The sequence below is a fragment of the Strix aluco genome, chromosome 10 (genome assembly GCF_031877795.1).
Source record: "Strix aluco isolate bStrAlu1 chromosome 10, bStrAlu1.hap1, whole genome shotgun sequence".
NCBI lineage: Eukaryota > Metazoa > Chordata > Aves > Strigiformes > Strigidae > Strix > Strix aluco.
The window spans coordinates 5,688,042-5,708,449 of NC_133940.1; positions in this window are offsets into that span (position 1 = coordinate 5,688,042).

Sequence of the window (20,408 nt, forward strand, 5' to 3'; positions counted from 1 at the left end):
TTGAAAGTAATGTAAGGTTGCCTTAAGATTGCATTTTTCTTTAACTTTATAAGGGAAAGCTATAGGCAACTAATTTTTTTCGTATGTACAATAATACATTAAAAGTCTTAAGAATTTTATTGTTTAGCTTTCAAGGACATTTAAAATAAGTTTTTCTTTTAAGAGCTTATTGCCTTTCCCACATACTTCCTCTAAATGCCTGCAACATGTGGGGAAAATGCTCTCTACAATGCAGATTTCCTTGTGGATGTGCGGATTATTCTTCCTTAGTCTTAAGTATCAGTGACCGAAATCTTGTCCTAAATAAGTAGCTGACATGTGTAACTAATTTTCAAAAGAACTTTCTTTAAGCTTATTACCAAAGCAACTGCTTGCTTTCTTAAGATTTGAGCAACATAAGTAAGTTTATTACTCTGCATAAACTCCTTTATTACCCTGTGTACAAGGCAAAAATAGAAGTAACTTCTAAGATGGTCACAAAAATTGATTCAGTGCTTTAGCACTGTATTTCTAATGAGTATTTATTGTACAATAACGTAGGAAAGAGTTTCCATTGTGTTGTATCTACCAGTAGATGAATTCACATTAATAATTCTATTCTCAGCAAAAATATTTACCTGCTGTCTAGTATGTAATAAAATATTTATCATAGTTACAAACCCAAATTCTTGAGCTTCAGCTGTGTAGATTTTGTTTTTAATTTTTATTGCTATCCTTGCCTTCCAACCTCTTCATGCGAGCTTTCAAAGAAGACAATCAAAGCAGCAGAAAGCTAATCAAGATTGCAGCAGAACAAGTGTGTAGGCACGGTGTTTAGAATTTAACAAACTTAGTGATTAAAAGTTCTGATGGTACAATGATTTGTTTCCATTTGTTTACAGATCTCGGGATCATTTTTGAACACAATAATTTATAATCTTAATATTTGACATAGTCTTGAAATTAATTTTGCTCCCCTCAATACTTGTTGGTGTTTAATTTTCATATGACTGTTTTATTGAACTGAGATATAACAATGACACTTTAGTGGCTGTCTTTCTTTGCACTGGTTTACCCATAAATACTGCAGAGAAATGGAAATAGGAAGCCCTCTAAAATATAAACTGCTCCTCTACAATGAAGTTATTAAAACTGTAGATACACCCTCAGGTTAAGCTGCTCTATAATAACTGTAGCTGTATTCAGCAACTACAAAGGGACAGTATAATTTCTTTTGGAGGCAAAGACATTCCTGGGTGGAAACGAACGTAGAAAAATTCTCTAGCATAACGCAGGGCAGCATATGAAGAGAATCCTAGCAGAACATTAATCTGAATAGGAAAATTAGTTTCAATACTTGAGGATATTTACTATTATTCTCTGCTCTCTCATTTTGGTTGGGAATAGCATTTTGTGAAGGACAATGCAGACTGAGTTGTTTTCATAGAATCATAGAATGGTTTGGGTTGGAAGGGACCTTTAAAGAACATCTAGCCCAACCCCCATGCGATGAGCAGGGACATCTTCAACTAGATCCGGTTGCTCAGAGCCCTGTCCAGCCTGACCTTGAATATTTCCAGGGATGGGGCTTCTACAACCTCTCTGGGCAACCTCTTCCAGTGTTTCACCACCCTTATTGTAAAAAATGTCTTTCTTATATCTGGTCTAAACCTGTCCCCTCTTAGTTTAAAACCATTACTCCTTGTCCTATTGCGACAGAACCTGCTAAAAAGTCTGTCCCTATCTTTCTTAGAAGCCCCCTTTAAGTATTGAAAGGCTGCAATGAGGGCTCCCAGGACTCTTCTCCAGGCTGAACAACCCCAACTCTCTCAGCCTTTCTTCATAGGAGAGGTGTTCCCCTCTGTTCCCCTTCATCCCTCTGCTACACCTTGTGGTACACCTTGATGTAATGACTTTATTTCTTAGTGTGGGAAAAGGTTCCCTATGAAAAGTGACAAAAGAAGAGGAAAGTAACTAGAAAACAGTAAGTAGGTAGAACAAGATTTGGACAGAAGAAAAGAGGTAGATTAGAATAAAGTTGTTTAGGACAAAAAGGCAGGGGAGTTAAATACCATTGTTAATTATTTTACTATTCATGCCTTGAGCCAAAATGGGTGGAATTATGTATAAACGTCCTTCATTTGATTTATCCATTCAGCCATTTAACAGCAGTTCTGTCTGCTCCTGGAAGGAGTCAAGGTAAATATCGGTGATTACACAGCACTTTGTGAAAAAAGTAGAAGATAACCTACCTTCTGCCCTTCCTTCTTTCCTTCCCTTCCTCCCTCACTCTCCCCAGAACAGTCAAATTAGAGTTGTTTACAATTTCAGGCCAGAATATGAGAAGACACATAGTGAATGTTGCCTCTGGAATCTTGATTAATTAATATGTATAAAGTACACAGTTTGTGGAAGTCCTATAAATGTTCCTTCTGTTGTCATCCAGGCAGGCATGGTCAGTGAAGTTAGCACTGTGATTTAGAAGTTTTGGAAGATCTTTTCTTTTAATCAGTGCTTTACTGAAATCAGCAACTGAAACATCTGGGTGGTAGGAATCCACATGACCAAAAATAACCTGGGGACTTCACCTACTTCTCATATTCAAGGCTGTGGGATGGTAGAAAGGAATTCACCTGAAAACTCATACCATTGACCTTGGAAGCCAGGGAGCCCCCTTTCTGCTCACTTATTTGAGGCTTTTCTATGTCAAATAGAACTGAATTATTGAAAAGTCGTAAAATGCTATGAGATTCACTGGGCAAGCAGGTTACCAGTAACAAACAGAACATGAATCAGTAGTTGTGTTGTCTGAGGTAGACTATTTTCTCAACCTAAACATATTTACGCAAACTATGCTCAAACCTGAACCCTCTCTTTTGTTGTACCATAGATCAGTCTGCTCCTGATTTAAAATGCATGACTAAGTTTAAAACTTTAGTAAGGGCAATCTCTGAATAATCCTTTAAGGATTATTGTAATTAAGGGACTAATCCTTAGATGCTTCTTAATTTGTGACCATTTTAAAATCGAGTGCCACTTCTCTCATCACAAAAGAGAGAAGAGGTGAAAATGGCAAAGGTTTAAACATTAACAGCCCTTCCTGTCACCTCATGCATCTGAGCAATACAAACAGGTGGAATATTTAAAACCAGGAGGCCATTAAAACAAAACTAAAGCACAGAAACCCTACCCCCACAAAAAACCACACCCATGAAAACCAGGCGAGATTTTAAACATGGAGAAAATTGTTGATGGCCAGAAATATTCTGTGTGAAGATAAGGCAAATACAATTTAAGGCCATGCATTTTAAACTGCCAACTTGTGACCCCTCTTTGCATGAACCCTTAAATGCCTTGTCTGCATAAACCCTCCTGGACAAGAAATTGTCCTTCTCCCCTTTAGAAGCCTGTCTTAGGAAAACATCAATGACAGCAGCTTTTCTAATCACTCTAAATATTTATAGAGCCTTGTTTATGTCGTTAAGATGGAAAGAACGAATTGGACAACCAGGCCAACCTAAGTTTTAAAATTCACAAGAGGGGGAGATGTTAAAGTAACTGAACTAGTGATGCACATGTGAAGCTTCATGATCTAATTTAAAAAAAAAATGATATTTAAGACAGGTCCCAATACCTATGGTGCACAAACAGTGAAATGAAGCAACAAGGTAGCATTGCTGGGCTAAAACACCTGTCAACAGTGTACTGCCTATACCTCTTAATCAGCTGTCATTGTTTAAAAAGAGTGATCATTCTCTCTGCTTGCAGCAGACCTGTTCTAAGCAATGTAAAGAAGGAGGCAGCAAAACCAAGACGGTGCTACTAGGATTGGAAAGAGCCTCTCTTCCCAATTTTGCTGCTAACAATCTAGATCTTGGGCAAGACACAGACCTGTGTGCCTCTGATTCTGCATCTGTGAAATGAGAATATTTACAAATGTTTACAAGGGAGTTATAGAAAAAAAAAAAAAAAACAAACCACCCTAGGGATTGTTATTAAGAATTGAAAAAGAGTGAGAAACAAACAGTCCCTGCAGCTGGTGCTCCGTTACAATTGTGTGAATGCACAGCACGGGAAGCTGTATGAGTTGGAACAGGGGCGTAGCAAGGCTTCAGAACGGTGAGAAATCATTAGGAGGCATGTGAAAAAAGGCTCACTCTTGTTTATACCCTTTGGAAATAGCATATACTTCTTTTTTTCTCCCTGAAACATAAGTATTACAAAGGTACCATACTGGATTATTTGGCAAGCATTCAGAGGCAGGTGTTCAACATGTAATTATCCTACGGACTCCATAAGAATGATTGCTCCATGATACACATTTGTCTTTAATCTAATATAGTTTACAGAGTGGGTTTTTTTGGGTGTTGCTTTTTTTTTTTTTTTTTTTTTTTCCCTGTGACAAATTACATTGTGCTTTATGGAAATGTAACATTTTGTATGAATGGCTGGGAGCAGCCATGTTGCATAGTAATGAGCAAGACAAAGTAGCTCCACTCTTATTTGCAACTGGCTCAGACCTTTCCATTAGCAAATTAAAATCTGTTCAAATTTATTTACTAATATATTAGGAGAAGCTTCAGGCTAACCCCGTTGACCTGTATTATATAGCAAACAACTGTAGCAGTGAAAATAATTAATAGAATGTATTGCACCTCCTGCTTTTTTCTTGATCACACCCTGGGGTTGACTGGATAGTGGGTTTGCCATCTGCATTCTGTTACAAGGCCACACTTACTTAAAATTATCAATTATACTTTGAAATGACTTCCTTTAATTGAACTATTTTTATTCAAGACATCATCTATTTTTAAAGCTTCTGAAAGTATGTACATGAAAACCTTTTCCTTTTCAAAACCTAAAAGTAACTTTCTGTATTACCTGCGCATGCAAAATGTGTAAATATGCAACAGCAACTACTAGTTACATTAGTTGATATCATACTAGTGCCCTTCAGGTGGAAAGTATTGCAATAAACTTTCCATTGTCTACTATGCTACTATAATGAGCATGAAATGCAACTGGTGCCCGTTAAAAAGTTGGGTATGTCACCTTCAGTCAGTGAAAGGTGGGCTGCTAATGAGAATGCAATCACAGAATTACATAATCGTCTAGGTTGGAAAGGACCTTGAAGATCATCTAGTTCAACCATTGACCTAACACTGGCAGTTCCCAACTCCACCAGATCCCTAAGTGCTATGTCAACCAGCTCTTAAACCCCTCCAGGGATGGGGACTCCACCACTGCCCTGGGCAGCCCATTCCAATGCCCAACAACCCCTTCTGTAAAGAAATACTTCCTAAGAGCCAGTCTAAACCTTCCCTGGTGCAGCTTGAGGCCATTCCCTCTTGTCCTATCGCTTGTTACTTGGTTAAAGAGGCTCATCCCCAGCTCTCTGCAACCTCCAATCTACAATATGTGGGAGTCCCTTTTAGATGAACAGACAAGAATGCTGTACGTTGCTGACCTCTGCTTCCCTTCATCACAGATGACCATGGTCAGCCTTTTCTCCTTTGAAAACAGTTACTTCTGAGATCTCAATCTAATTTTTAAAGGAGAATCTGATTATGACACATAGAATGACAAAAAGAGGTTGTGAGGAAAAAATGCAGTTTCCAATTGCACAGACAGTGAATGACTGAAGTTTAAGTGCCAATAATAGGCACAGGTACATGCTTCCTTTATAGCAATACAAATAGCTACAGTAAAAGCAGTCATATGGTGATCAGCTAGTAAGTCTTAGCCCTACAGACACAAATTTTAAGAAAGAAGTCAACACGCCACTTTAGCGTGTCTGAAATATATTTACATATATCTGCAAGGAGCGCCAGGGCTAAGTGGTGCTAAAGGTGCAAAGTAACAGTGGCACAAAATACACACACACGCAGTCTGTGCTGGCTGAAGTCATGAGCAGGGACCTAGATAGCTGCAGTCTAAACCACGAGAGACCACGTCTGGGGATTTGTAGAGCTGCACTGAGGTCAGTGCTGTGCCCAGATATATGAATAAATTTTCACGTTCTTGGATATGCTGATAAATTTCACTCAATGAACACAGGCCCATTTTATTATTATATGAATAAAGATAATCGTGTAATTTGGGAACACATACATTTGCTAGGCAATTTACTTAGTTTTTGATAACTTGGTTTTTGTTTGAAAACAAACAGTGAAAAAGTTTTCTAGAAATCATACTAGAAAATCATCATTCAAATACGTTTAGAAGAAAAGATTAACAATGTTATTATCATTATTTCTATAAACATGAGAAAATATTCTCTAAAATAGCCAGAAAATCTAGCCTGACTACGTATTTCTATTATAATGTATTTCATACATACAAATAAGGGGATATTAGTGATTACGTATCATTGTTGACCTCTTGTGGTCACGTTGCATAATTGCACGCGACAAGAGTAGCGAGGAAATCGCTGAAACGCTCCTCTTAACCTTGAAAGGAACAAACCCGGTATTATTTCTGCAGCATAGCACTGGAATATAAATTATAAATTCTTAACAGGTGTGTTTAAATTAGCTCAAACAGTTCAATATTAAGAACGACTCAACCAGAGTAAAATCGTTCGGTTTAGGAGGAATTTTGAACGGAATATCTCGTTCAGGGCTTCCCAACCTTTTTTGGACCATGAACATTTGTTGCAGATAATGGATGGAATATAATAAGCTGATTTGCTTTCAGATAAGGAAGCAAAAAAGAGCAGCCAAGAACATCTTTTCTTAACTGAGAAGAAGCAGAGATGGGAAGGGAGCAGAAGGCAGGTGTGAGGGAATAGATGCACAGCCAGGCAGGTACTGCTGATAGTCGGTCCTTGCAGTGTACTGGCAAGACTACACGAGGCAATTGCAGTGTAGTGATGAAAGTGAACTTCTGCTTCCACACCCAGGGAGTCTAAATGCAGAGCAGGGCTTTAGATGTGAGCGCAGCTGGATGCAGGTGCTCTCCCGCGGCGGAGCCCAGCTGCAGGGGCAGAGCCCTCCTGGGGAAATTCAGCACATACCAGCAGAAAGTTGTTCTGTTGATGTATCTACACTCCTTCCCTGAATTATATTCAGAATTATTTGTCAGCATATATTGATATTATATCAGTTTTTCATGCCTTCTTAGACTGTTACATCAGCTGGAGCACACGATTTCTTAAGCACAGCTATTCTAGCAGACCCTGCTCATTTAGATGTGACTTTACAACTTCACAAATCTCACTGCCAGCAGCCAGTTTGTTTGTTTGGGGTTTTTTTTTTTGTTTGTTTGTTTGTTTGGGGTTTTATTTTATTTTATTTTATTTTTTTTTCCAAAAAGGAAAAGAACAACGTCAAAAAAATTAAAACGGGATAAAATACAACACAACACGATGTTCTTCTTCTTCTCTATTAAGTATTCAGCTAACCAAGAAGTAACAATTAGCAGCAGGAGAAAAGGCAGTCGGTGATGTGGTATGTAATTACTGTGCCCGAGGTCTCATCTGGAGAGCAGTGAAACCTATAGTGATCAGCCCACTGATTTCAGCAGTCTGAGCCGAGTTCTATTGTATTAACTTATTTACATGGCAGTCTTCACCCTTCCAGAATGGCAAACACAGATAATTATTTACTTATCATTAGTAGTATTATTGTGTTTGAACTTGTTAATTTCTTGAAACAAAGCTTGTGAGATTCAGTGTTTTGTTCTGAAGGGGAAAGGGGAGAGAAGGAAGATGAGAAATAAACGGAGGAAGAAACAGATTACTGTCAGCACTGATGGATTCAGCATTTAGGCTCCTCCACAGGAAAGATAACCACAAGAAGCTGTTATTAAGAAATCATTCTCTCTGGAAGCTCTACAAGCTCTAACCTCTTGTGCTGATGATCACTCAGAATACTACTACCAAGATCATTTCCCTGCTTGAGGATTCGATCACAGTGTCCTTGAAGAGGAGCACATTTTGGCTGCTCTTCTGGTTAGCTGATACAACAAACGTTGTTTTTCAATCATTTCAAATCAGGGTGTTGTAAGTCTCTCCTAGAACTGTGCCATAAATAAGAGCAATTCATCATTCCCTTCACAACCTCAATGACTGCACATATCTAATGTTAATCTTTGAGCTAAGGCTACTTACAGTTTTCTTATGGCCACTTGCTATACAAGTCTGTTTACAGATTTAAGGCTCATCTTTACCTTTGCAACACTGAGGTCTCCACCCATGATGCAGGATACGTAGAGATAGGAATACTGAAGGTAAGGAAACTGAAACACTGAGAAGTTATGTCACTTGACCAACTTCACAGAAGATTAAGGTCTTGACTGATGCCTCTAATACTTGACATTTGGATGATCAGCTGCCCAGCTGCCCCGTCCTTTTTGGTTCAGACAGGTTCTATTTATTTTCCTGTTCTTTCTCTTTTTTGAAAGCTTCTCTCTCTTCTTAGTGTTTCTTTTACCTTTCTTCTTCTTGGTCTTCAAAACTGAAATCTGACATTGGTTAAGACCCGAAGAGGTATGACAATAAAGGAAACAGGAAGAACTGGCAGAGTCCAATTGTCCTTCTCAGAAGTAGGAAGCCTTACTGGGTTCTTGGGCTACCTGGGGAACTGATGTTTATTCATTTACTTTGACAGGGTTCAGGAAATCATGGAATCATATAGAATAATAGAACAGTTTGGGTTGGAAGGGACCTTTAAAGGTCATCTAGTCCAGCCCCCCTGCAATGAACAGGGACTTTTCAACTAGATCAGGTTGCTCAGAGCCCCGTCCAGCCTGACCTTGAATGTTTCCAGGGATGGGTCATCTACAACCTCCCTGGGCAACCTGTTCCAGCGTTTCACCACCCTCATTGTAAAAAATTCCTTCCTTATATCTAGTCTGAATCTACCCTCTTTTAGATTAAAACCTTTATCCCTTGTCCTATTGTTACAGACCCTGCTAAAAGTTTGTCCCCATCTTTCTTATAGGCCCCTTTAAGTACTGAGAGGCCACAATAAGGTCTCCCTGGAGCCTTCTCTTCTCCCGGCCGAACAACCCCAACTCTCTCTTGTAACTACCTTGCAACATGTAATTTACCTTTTTCATCATGATACAAATGATACAAAAAGAAAATTGCCCTCCTGCTTAAAGTTGGTAACTGATCCTACAGTGCCAGTGCCAGTTATAATGAGAGAAGTCCTCTGGTTCTTAGCTGCAATCCAATGAATACTTAAAATGCTACCAGATTTATACCAACGTGCTGGTACACTGATGAAGACAGATTATAAAGCCACAGAGAGGCAAAGATATGCCTGTCTGTGATTGCATAAACTATTCTGTTTTGAAAAATACATTGACATGAGCCTGTTCAAGGAAAAGTTTACACGCATTTTTTAGCAGTTCACAGATCATCACCCTACAGCAGCTCATCTACAAAGCCCTCTCAGGAACTTTGGAGAAAAAAGTGAACCTACTGATCGATCAGGCAGCAAATCACACCTGAAAGGTTAAATTCTTTGAGCTTTCCAAGACTCTGTCAATAAGTTTTGTGTTTCTCATTGCAACTCCAGCTTCCAAGCCCCTGGACCCATTTAAAAAATGGAATAATTTTAGAAGAGACTTTCAGATGAAGTGTCAACATTCTGACTTTCTTCATCAGTGTGATAGCAAGAAAAAGAACTGAACTTCATCCTGTGTAAATCAACAGCTAACACCACTAGGGAGTGGAAGAGAGAATATTTTAGGACTAGAGTTCGTAGAAGGCTTTTAGTCCTTTTTTAAAAGAACTTCCCAAATCACTGTAATTTGAAATAAAAATTGTAGTGTTATTAAATGAAGCGTTATTCTGTGAACAGGATGGAGAAGAGTGACAGAACAGAACACACTGCATTTAGGCATCAAAAGCAGACAGATTTTCAAAAATGCTTAAAATAATGGCTACCTTTTGAGAGTGAGTCCTGTTGAAAATTGACTATAAATGTTACAATGGGGCTACTGGATGAAGAGGCTTTTAAAAGTTAATGGCCATCAAGCATAAGAAAAAACCTGCTTTTGTTACACAATTCATATATGACTCTGGATTGAACAGAATTTCTTCTTAACACCCCTGTATTCAAACATTCACTTAGGGCAGGGTCCTTACCCAGACTTACAGTGTCAGGAGTGTGCCCTGGCTTTACACTGCTGTCACATTACATATATATGACTGAAATAAGGTACTTTGAAACACATATCCATCTGTGTCTTTAAAAGACAGCCGAACTTGCAGCTATTTTAATCTCTTACTTGAATCTTTAATCAAAAAAATATTTGGACATTTTTACTCTGGCTCAAAGCTTCCAGGAATCTGGAGCTTTTGATAAGCAGGAGCTATCATTATATGGTTTGTATGTTTTTGTTGTTCTTCCCTACCCTAACTTTTGTGGAAGAATATCTCCCTAAATTCTTTCAAGAAGCATCATTTTCACTCAAAAATTTTACTTTGAAATGATTTCAGGCGAGACAGATATGTCATAACCCACCATCTGAAGATTTATTCACTTTGACTTGTGTATTACATCTCCATTGTTTTAAGTATCAGGATGTAAGAAAATCCTGGAAACAAGATGTATCTGCATTCTGTTCTCATATATTTTCATATACATTAGGAGTGAATGAAACTGCACATGTGTAAAATTGATACAAGCTGACATATCATCAGGGTCAGTAAGTCATCTGAATGCTGTTGAAAAAGTTTCAGGCTGTACAGTCAAGTGAAAGCAATTTGTACCTTCTAAGTACAGCTTAAGTAAGAGTCCAGTAGAGCCCAGTGCTGAACAGACATTTAGAAACTCATCTTGGCATGTTGTGTACTTTCTCATTAAGGAAGTCAAAACCTGATGTGTTAATGAACAGACAAGAGAAAGCAGCAATGTTTTTTTTTAATTGTTATTAAAACAAATAAACAAAGCAGAAGCCCCCTCCAGCTCAGTAATAGCAATTGGAATATCACTGACAAAGCAAAATTCTGTGAGCTACACATATTTGCTAAAAAGCTTTAAATTTGCACTTCTATGCTAAGCAGGAGCGAGAAGAACTGTAAGTGATACCTTGGGGTTGTTCTTCCCTGCAACTGCACGTTCCTGCTACCTGGAATGTTGGAAAGATAAAGCATTTGGCTGGAACTCTCCTCTCTGGTAGGGAAGTTGCAGTATCAGGTGTGACTGTGGCCTCTGTAGTTGTATGAGAAAGCAAGTCAATCCAACATTTCCCAACATTATTTTTTAAATAAGGTTCCCCTACAGTCACAACTTTGATCCGGGTTTCACCTGTACAGGTTATCCGTCTCTTTTTCTCTGTCTAGACCTGTTTTGCTTGACAGGTGTTTATGCACTGCTTTCCTCATAAAAGCCATAGTATATTTACTAATTGCATTCAGGATGACCTTGGACTCAATGTTGATGTGTATTTGTTTAACTAGGCTCTTACTCCTATGGAGAGCCTACAAGAGTAGAGCAAAGGTGGCATCTGTGCTTAGGTCCATCTGTTCAGATGTGACTGTAAATAGTCCCATTAACATTCTGACAAGACTGCATGATAACTACATACTTACTAGAAGAAACAACACAAGCCAGCTCCACACAGCGGTGGAAGAGTGATCGCCACAAAGCCAGTAACAGAAATCTTTGCCAAGCTAGGCTGGTTTTGCATCACTGTTCATATAAAGAAAATGATTCTTACTGACCAAGTGAATAAAACAGGACCTCTGTGGAACTTTGAGATATTTAAATAGATTATTAGTGGGTGAAAAAAAAAAAAAAAAGTATATACATTTGTTTTTAAGGAATTGTTATTCCTAAGAAACACTCTATGACTCAGACCACATCTATGTGTTATTATTTTAATTTTCTTAGTGCTATTAGATTTGCAGGCTGGGGTTCAAATATCTCTACATATTACATATCTACATATGCATGTACCAGGCACAGGTGAGTATGATTCTTTTCGTATCTTCTGAGTGCATAGATTCGCTTGAGATGCTTTTAATGTTGTTTTGTTTTGTTTTGTTTTCTGAAGTAAGAAGTATAATTACATACTGATAAATCAAATGAAGAGCCAGATCACTGAAAAGACCAATCATTGGAAGATTCATGGTAGACTAGGGAGAACTGACAATATTGCCTGTCTTCAGCAGAACTGGGAACATTCCTTAAAAATTGCATAATAGGCATATCTACAGCAGTATACTCAAAGAAAAATGCAGGAAATAGATTTTATCCACTTCAATTCAAGCAATATAGTCTAAGTCAAGGCTGCAAAATTTCTGAGTACCATTAATGAATTCAGAGCAGATGTGTGAAGGCTATTGCAATATAGACAAGGCTTATGATGTAGTCTTTACCTAACGGCTAATGGAACTCAGGGACAGGATTCAAATATCTATTACATTTCTTTGAGTTGCTCAAGGCTTCTAAACTTGATCAGAAGTATTCAGCTAAGTTAGAATTTCCTTACATTTCAGCTATACTCTTGGTAGAAATTAAAGCCTGGTCACATGACTTACTAACCTTATAGCACAGAGGAGGTGACATGGTAGAGCTATGGTATTATGCAATTCTTAGCTAGAACAATTTTCTTTGGGAGTTGTTGGCACATGTAAAGATACTGTCCAGACCGCTTTGTTGTTATTTAAAGCTGAGCTAGCAGAGCCAATTTAACTCCCATTAATTTATGACATAGGAGAGCATGACATTATTTGGATCATTCTATATAAAAGTGCAAATAAGCATGCCCTGTGTTAATGCAGAATATACCACAGTGAACCTAACATTGAACTATGTCTCTTAAAAACTTCACACATTGCTTTTGCCTCTTTTTTCCTTTGTCCAGTTTTATTAAATAAGTTTCTACATCTATGTGACAAGCCTATCTTATCATTACTAGAATTCAATCAGCACTACTGCTGGTAACTTTGGATGAAGACCAATATGAATTCATTCTAAGGAGAATCTTGAAATATTGATCACTTCTTAAATGTATCGGCCATGTTTCATACTTAAAATACTCAAAATAATTCAAATTCTCCCTTTTCTACTTTTCTTTCCCACAAAAGAAGCAGCTGTTAAGTTTAACATGATCTGTAATTGCTTTTTACCTCTCTCCTCAAAGAGGTGTTGGGGCCTTAATGACAATTTACCTGGGATTGATTATATACTACCTTTGCTGAAAGCTTCTTTGGAGATTATGACTTCATTTCATGATAAGTAACATAAAAAACTGCAAACTTTTGCTCCAGTGGCCTGATCTCCTGAACAAGGGATGAGGCCTTAAATTATGAATGAGGCCTCCATTGGCCTGGGAGCTGTCACTGCCTGCAAATTCTGTAGTGAGAGCCCGTTAGAAAGAGACATAATGACATAAATCAGGATTATCCTATTCATGGCACATCTATGACTCTTGGAGTTCTAAAAGGATGAGATTGTGACTGTGATTTTCAATCACTAAAGTGTTCCCTCTGATCTTTAACTAAAAAATTTTCGTTACAGAGACTAGGACACTTCTGATTGGCTTCCCACTATTTTTTATAGTCCCAAGACTATTCCCAGTGTGCTGATACTTTCCAACCTACTGCATTGTAGTGCAGCGGGCAACTCTGGAAGTGGGCTGAGGACAAGATGTCAGGCATACAAGTCTGCTGAGTCCCTTGCAACTGTAACAGCTACATAGGGAAGTGAGTTCTGAGCTTAGATGGAAATCTAAGCAGAGTTCTAAGTGAGAGATTTGGGACTTACAGATTTTGTAGGGATATGATCCCAAACTCCTTAACTTTAGGTAAAAACAATGATGCAACAGGAATCAAGTGAAGGATATTGGGATTTTTAGATGGTGCATGGTTTCTAATTGAACAGATTAAATAACCTTTTTCTCTCTGTCTTCAAGTAACAATCACATATGTTCTAACCAGACAAGTAAAAATTTTCTCTAGAAACACTTGAGAGCTGAAGTGAACACAAATCCAGCAGGAATGCACCAGAAGAGTTGGAAAATGTTCAACAGTTGTTTGTTACAATCCAACACACATTCCCAAGGCTGGCTGAACAGTGTTCTGAGGCATGTCATAAGCAGTTACGGGAGCTAGAAAAAGGTTTTGATGGAATTTTGGACATACAAAGTGCATTAAGGATTTTTTCCTTTAATTGCATGTGGTAGGTCAACATACCTTTGTTATCAGATATATCTGGCCTGACAAATGAACCTTAAGCTAGCCTATGTGATTTTTCTCCTAACGAAAAAGAAAATTATTGCCACTGAAAGTGTCCCCCATTTCACTGCTCCTTCTCTGAATACCTGTCAATTTTGGCTCACCTGAGAAAAACCTCATTAGAATGCCATCTGAATTTCAAGGAGAAGTCCAGTGAAGATAACCAGAGTCAGACAGATTGCAAGGCAAGTCCATAGGGATGAGGCAGGCCTGAGGTTAGGCCAGGAAGTCAGCCTGTGAGTCATGGCAGGGGTGCAGATCAGCGAAGTCCATGGCCAGGCACAGGCCTGGCTGTGACATGGCTGGAGCTGAAGCCCAGGCAGGGGTCAAGCACTAAAGGCTCAGTTCAAGTTCATCTCCCCTGGGAAGGGGGTCCATCCCTCACTGAGGTCTCCTGCAGAACTATCTGGGAACACCCTCTCCAAGGTCACCCAAGGGAAGGAGGGTAGCCCTCAACTATGTTATTGTGAAGTTTGCCCTGAGACTAGGCAGCCAAACCTCCAGGAGTGGAGATGTTCTCAGGGACAGATAAATATGGGGAAATCAGGAATTGTTTCTGTCAGATTCTATTTCAAAATTTGTAATTCCTAAGAGGCTACACATGACAAATGATTCCTCTTTCAATTTTTAGCAAGGGAGCTTAATCTTGAAATGATTACCTTGGCCAGGAAAGTTGGTTCTCCTTTGCACTCCTTGCCCATCCATTTTCCTCCAATTAAAAATAATCTTTGATATTTTCAGTAGAGGATCAAGTCTTTTATACATCTCACTATATAAGGAATCCAGAAGACCTAAAGGATGAGACAAGCTAAATCCATATTGCATTAAAGCTCTTGATTTGAAATATTCTCAACTTTTCACTGAATTCAGCTGAAAAGTAAAAATTAATAGAAATTGGAAGCATGAACACTATTTTCTTAAGAATAGCTCAGTTGGGTGCATGCAGATCGCAGTGAGTGGAGGACCTCATGTACAAGAGCAGTATGAATCCAGGACCTTGCTATACTGTCAGAAGTAGAAGCACTGTACATGCCTACATTTTTTCATCCCTCTTTTAGTAAGTGTTTTTGAAATGGAGATGAAGGAAAATAAGAAACACCTACTATACTGTCATCTTTTTCCTAGAGTGTATTTTAGTAGTTTACTTGAACAGTAGCCTCTTCTGGGTAATTTTGATTTCAGCTCACACAGGTATAGATATCTGAGATTTATGTTTTGATTCAACGAGGCTTACTGCTGGATTTGGGCCAGGTACATTTGTTCATTATTCTAGACTTTTGGCAGTTAATGATCCAAAAATGTACCCTAAGCACTAAATCCTGGTTAATAAATACTCTGGACCACACAACTCAGTGACGCTACGCATGGGAAAATTATTTTGCTCATAGTCAGAGATGCAGAATTAAGGTAAGAAGATTCCTCACAGCATTTAATTCCTATGATAGAATAGAAGTTGAAGGGAAAAAAAGAGGAAAAAAGCTGTAACTAGATATCAAACGTACCTTGGCCCCCATTTAGCCAAGGTATTAGAAGGTTCAGTTTCATATTTCGAGGTGTATTTTCTTGTTTACATATATTATTCTGTTCACGAGAAGCAGAATCCATTACAAATTTAGTAAGCTTCAGCTCCAGTTCAGGAGAATTGATTTTTTTCTCTTCTTACAAAGCCTTGCTTGCACCCAGCTGGGCCACTGCTGAGCTACCACATACTTGTGCACCACAGCTCAGAAAGTCTCTCTCCTAATGAGCGTGCACATCTTGTCTTTAGCACAGATCTTCAGCCAGAGACACTTTATATAGGCACATCCAAACCCTGTATGTTTTTAACTGCTACCTCTGCAACACAAATTTGAAGTCAGACAGATTCAACCTGAACTCAAAATGGATATCAGTTTGTGATGGACACAAGTTATCATCTGTGGCCAAGTTATGGGCAAACATCCTACCCATGTCCCGGCCATCTCCCCTCCTGAACAGTAAACAAACTGATCGTACTGATAGGACTTTTCTTAATGTGAAGTGCAATTAGGGGTCCCTAAATCACTTGACTCAGACATATGCCACTACATCCATCCGTACTCCAATAATACATAGTGCCTTTAAACAACAGAATACACATCTGTATTATTAAATTAGTTACCAACTCTTAAAAAGCTAGGTGTTTTGAATCTTAAAAGTGCTCAGTTATAATTTAACAGCTTGTAGTGCACATTAAATTAGATTCAACTGATCATATCTCAGGGCTGCAATTTAATTAATATTTATTTTCTTTCAAAGGAGCTGCAACATGGTATAGCCATATGCACATCAACAGTACTGCCTTTTGGGCCTAATTAGAAATGCTGGCTTTGCGTTCTTGGGAGAGTGCCTAACACTCCCTTATAATTTCAGCTCTTGAGTACAGTATTTTTGGTGCTCCAGAGACCAGATGTCTTCCATTTTCTGTAATAAGCACAGCAAGAAGCTCCAGAGTGAGTTAAGTTTATATACCATAAGGAGCATATTGTATATACATCACTCTGATTAACAGAAATGATGGAAGTTGTATTTTTTAACTGCCACAGAAGTCTATATTCACCTCACCTTCTTTGGTGTGATACAGTACTTTTGCTAGAGAGCTTACTACCTGGTTTCTATTTGAACAAAAACAATTCCAAGGTATAGAGTTTCTGTGTCAAGTTGTATTTTAGCATATTGTATTAGCTAGATGTCACAAATCATGGGAACAAGTCATTATTGTAGGACAAGCAAGAACACAGGACAAGTGAGTCCACATTTCAATTTGAAGAGATGATAAGAAGACTGTGGATCCCCTGCAACAGAAAAATTTCTCTTCCACTCCCTGGACAAAGTAACTTCTTTTGAGCAAAGATGACGCTGTTCCTAGCTCATCATATGTAAATTCAAACGGTTTGCTTGAGATTTGCACCAGATGTTAAGCAGTTTCATAACATTTCTTGCAAGTAGCCTTTGTCTTCCTGTTTGCAGACTAACTTATTTGAATGTTGTCACATGAATTAATGATATAGAAGTAACACAGTAACTTACAACACAACCAGCATTGTTGCAGGTGTATGAAAGCAAAGGCATTACTCTAAAAGCAAAGGAATATTCTATACAATATGGCAAAAATATTGCTGAGAAAAAAAAAATACTTAAATTAAAAATATGGCTGTAATATAGGGTGCTGTGTCTGATATCCCTGTTTTTATCTATTGGCATATCTCACGTTTTCTCTGGTCCACCAGAGACTCAGTAGTCATATATCACCTGTTTCAACCATTTATGACCTCCCTATACGTGCTATAGAATAGCATCCAGCACTGGCCTAGGAGCTGGCTTTCCCTCTGTGGGATGACGAATGGACAAACAGGAATCCTCTCCTAAAGAAATAAATGAACATAATCCTTAACGGATTTAGAGATGTAGCTGTAGTAATTCACAAATATGGCACTAGATGGCGAGTTATGATCGCATGAGGCATCTCATACTCCTCTAACAACTGTAACAAGGCAGTCAGTAGGAACAAGCAAATTACAATCACCTGGATGGGGAAGGTGCATTTACAAGAACCATTTATGAAATCTAACGTTCCTTTTCTCAAGACTGAAAACAGTTTTGCAATGATTTCCTTTCTTTGTCTTTAAACTTGGTAGGGTTCTCTGACAGACTATTTTCCTGAGTAGTTTCTGTTCTGTTTGTTTTAAATAGCAAAAATAAAGAAAATTGAGAGCATTTTCTCTGTTCCTTAAATATATTCCAAACAGTTTGGAAACTGTTAAATTAGAAAGTAATGCACCTATGTTTATTATTTCTTTTTGTGGAAGGACCCATGTCAAAAAGCTAGAGAATTAACAATTGTATTCAAGAGTAGGAATACAAGAATATTCCAACATCTCCATCGCCATTCCTTGTCTGATTCTTACACCATCATTCTTGCCAGTGGCGGAAATCTGGTCAGTTTTGGCCAATTCTCAAATGATGACCCAGCAGGTAAAATGCTTTAGTATTTAAGAGAGAAAAGCCCTATAAAAATGTGAGGTAATATAATTACTGAATAAAGACAAATTTTAAAAATCCCACAGAACACAGAAAACAGGCTAATTTCTACACCATATTAAGACAAGTCTTGACTGAAGCAGTTAAAGTCAATTTAACACACAATGTAAACATCAAGCCAAAATTGCTTGGTAGGGAAGAAATGTGTACAGACAACAAAGAAAAGGAAAGATGATTTTTAAGAATTTCCACAGAAAGACCTTCTTTCAACAACTGAAATTTGGGGCAGAATTATCAAAGGTTCCTAGCTTACACCCAGCCAGCAAATGCACTCCTAGCTTTCCAAAATCTCTTCTGATTCTCAGTCCACAAGAGATCCTGTGGGAAATGGTAAGTGCCACGTGCTTTTTTAAAATAACAGAACAAACAACCTTTGTTGTATAAGCACATGATTTCAAAATTCTGGCCTTGAATTACTTGGTTTAAAAATAAAATTACAGGAAGGAAATCTTTCCAACAGTCTGAGAAAGGAAATGGTATTCTTTCGGTTTAAAGACACCCTCTGAACCTTGAAGAAAAGAAAATCCTTTTTGGAAGATGGAGTCTTTCTGCCATTCTGGTAGCCACCAAAACCAGAAGATAATGCTTTTGATTTCTTCTCCTAAAACTTTATTTGACTCTGTGAGACTGTTAAAACTTCAGGAACACTGATGCATAGAGGTGGCAATAGATGCTAAGTCAACCACTAGGTTGTCCTACATGAAATAAATCGAAACTAAATGCTTTGCTACCACCTGTGTGCTAAAACGGGTACTAAACAAATGCCTGGATTGCACTGAATTACATATAGCCATACGAATCTGTACAAAGTGACCAGCAATGCTACCAAATCACAATTCTCTGATCACACAGTATCTACAGAAGGCAACGGTCAGATTCAGAACACTCACTGACACAAGCAGCTCTCATTTATTTGCTTTTTTACATTACAAAAATCCTATTTTATGGCAATGCTGGTGGTTTCAACAAATGCTGGTTGAGCAAAAGTCAATCCAATTCTCCAAAAGAGTACAATGCAGAAATTGCCTCCACACATGCCTCACCTATTCCATAGGCAGTGAGGTTTCTGTTGACTGACACGAGGAGGACTAGAAGAGCATAAGGTACAGCCTCTTCAGTGGTCCCGGAGGGCTGAATACTACCATGAATGTTGTTGATCCCTTTCATAGATGACTGAATCTTTTTCTGCTATGATGTCTCTGACAAGTCTAGAAAAATACTCTTTTTGACTATGTTACACACTGACATCTGCAGTTTGGCTGTCTGTCACTGGGATTAAATTTGTTCAAGCTGAGTACGCAAACCCATCTTTCTGTCTATTTTTGAACATTACATGTATTCTGAAAAATTCACTTAATTTATTAGAACAAAGAAATATATGCAGAAGCATAGAGATGTCTAACAACAGGAGTCACTGTGCTTTGCAGAAAATTGTATACTTGTTAGAGAACCATTCCTCAAAGCTGCATGTTACAGAGCATAGACCACATTCCTCTACAGTAACACATGAAAAAATAGCTGAGCATGTCAGAAAGGCATGTTTTTATTTTACATATATAAAAACATAAAATTAAATAATATTAAACAATGAAATCAATCACAAAGAGCACAGTTACAAGTGAAACAAGACATATTTGACAAAAAACAAACCAATGAAATCAACAAAGTTAAGGCAAGATGTCTGTGAATGAATTTAAGGATGAGGTCAAGAAAACTTTGTGATTAAAAGCACTTGAATGGATGAAGGCTGTGAAGGAGAAAAGTTCTTCATTCAAACACGCAGGCCAGTATGGAAAACCATTCTTATAGACAAATAAATATACCAGAAATGAAGCAGGCATACATCATCTCCCAGACAAGTCTAAAGAAAGCAGTAACAGGAAACACTAAATCACTTTTATTTACTCCAGCAGTTGTTAATGATGCCTGAATGAAGTATCAAACTCTGTATAAAAAATATCCTAAAAAGTTACCTTATATATTAACTAACTGATGGACAAAGAGCTATTCATGAATATATTTTAGCTGGAGAATTCAACTTCTCTCTAATATTCAGACAGTTCACCATAACTTTACACCTCAATGTTTTTAACAGATTAGTCAGTCTAAAAGCTTGTTTCAGTTTCCAATTATTCAAGAGATTATTAAAAAGTAACGTCATAAATTCCTACAAAAT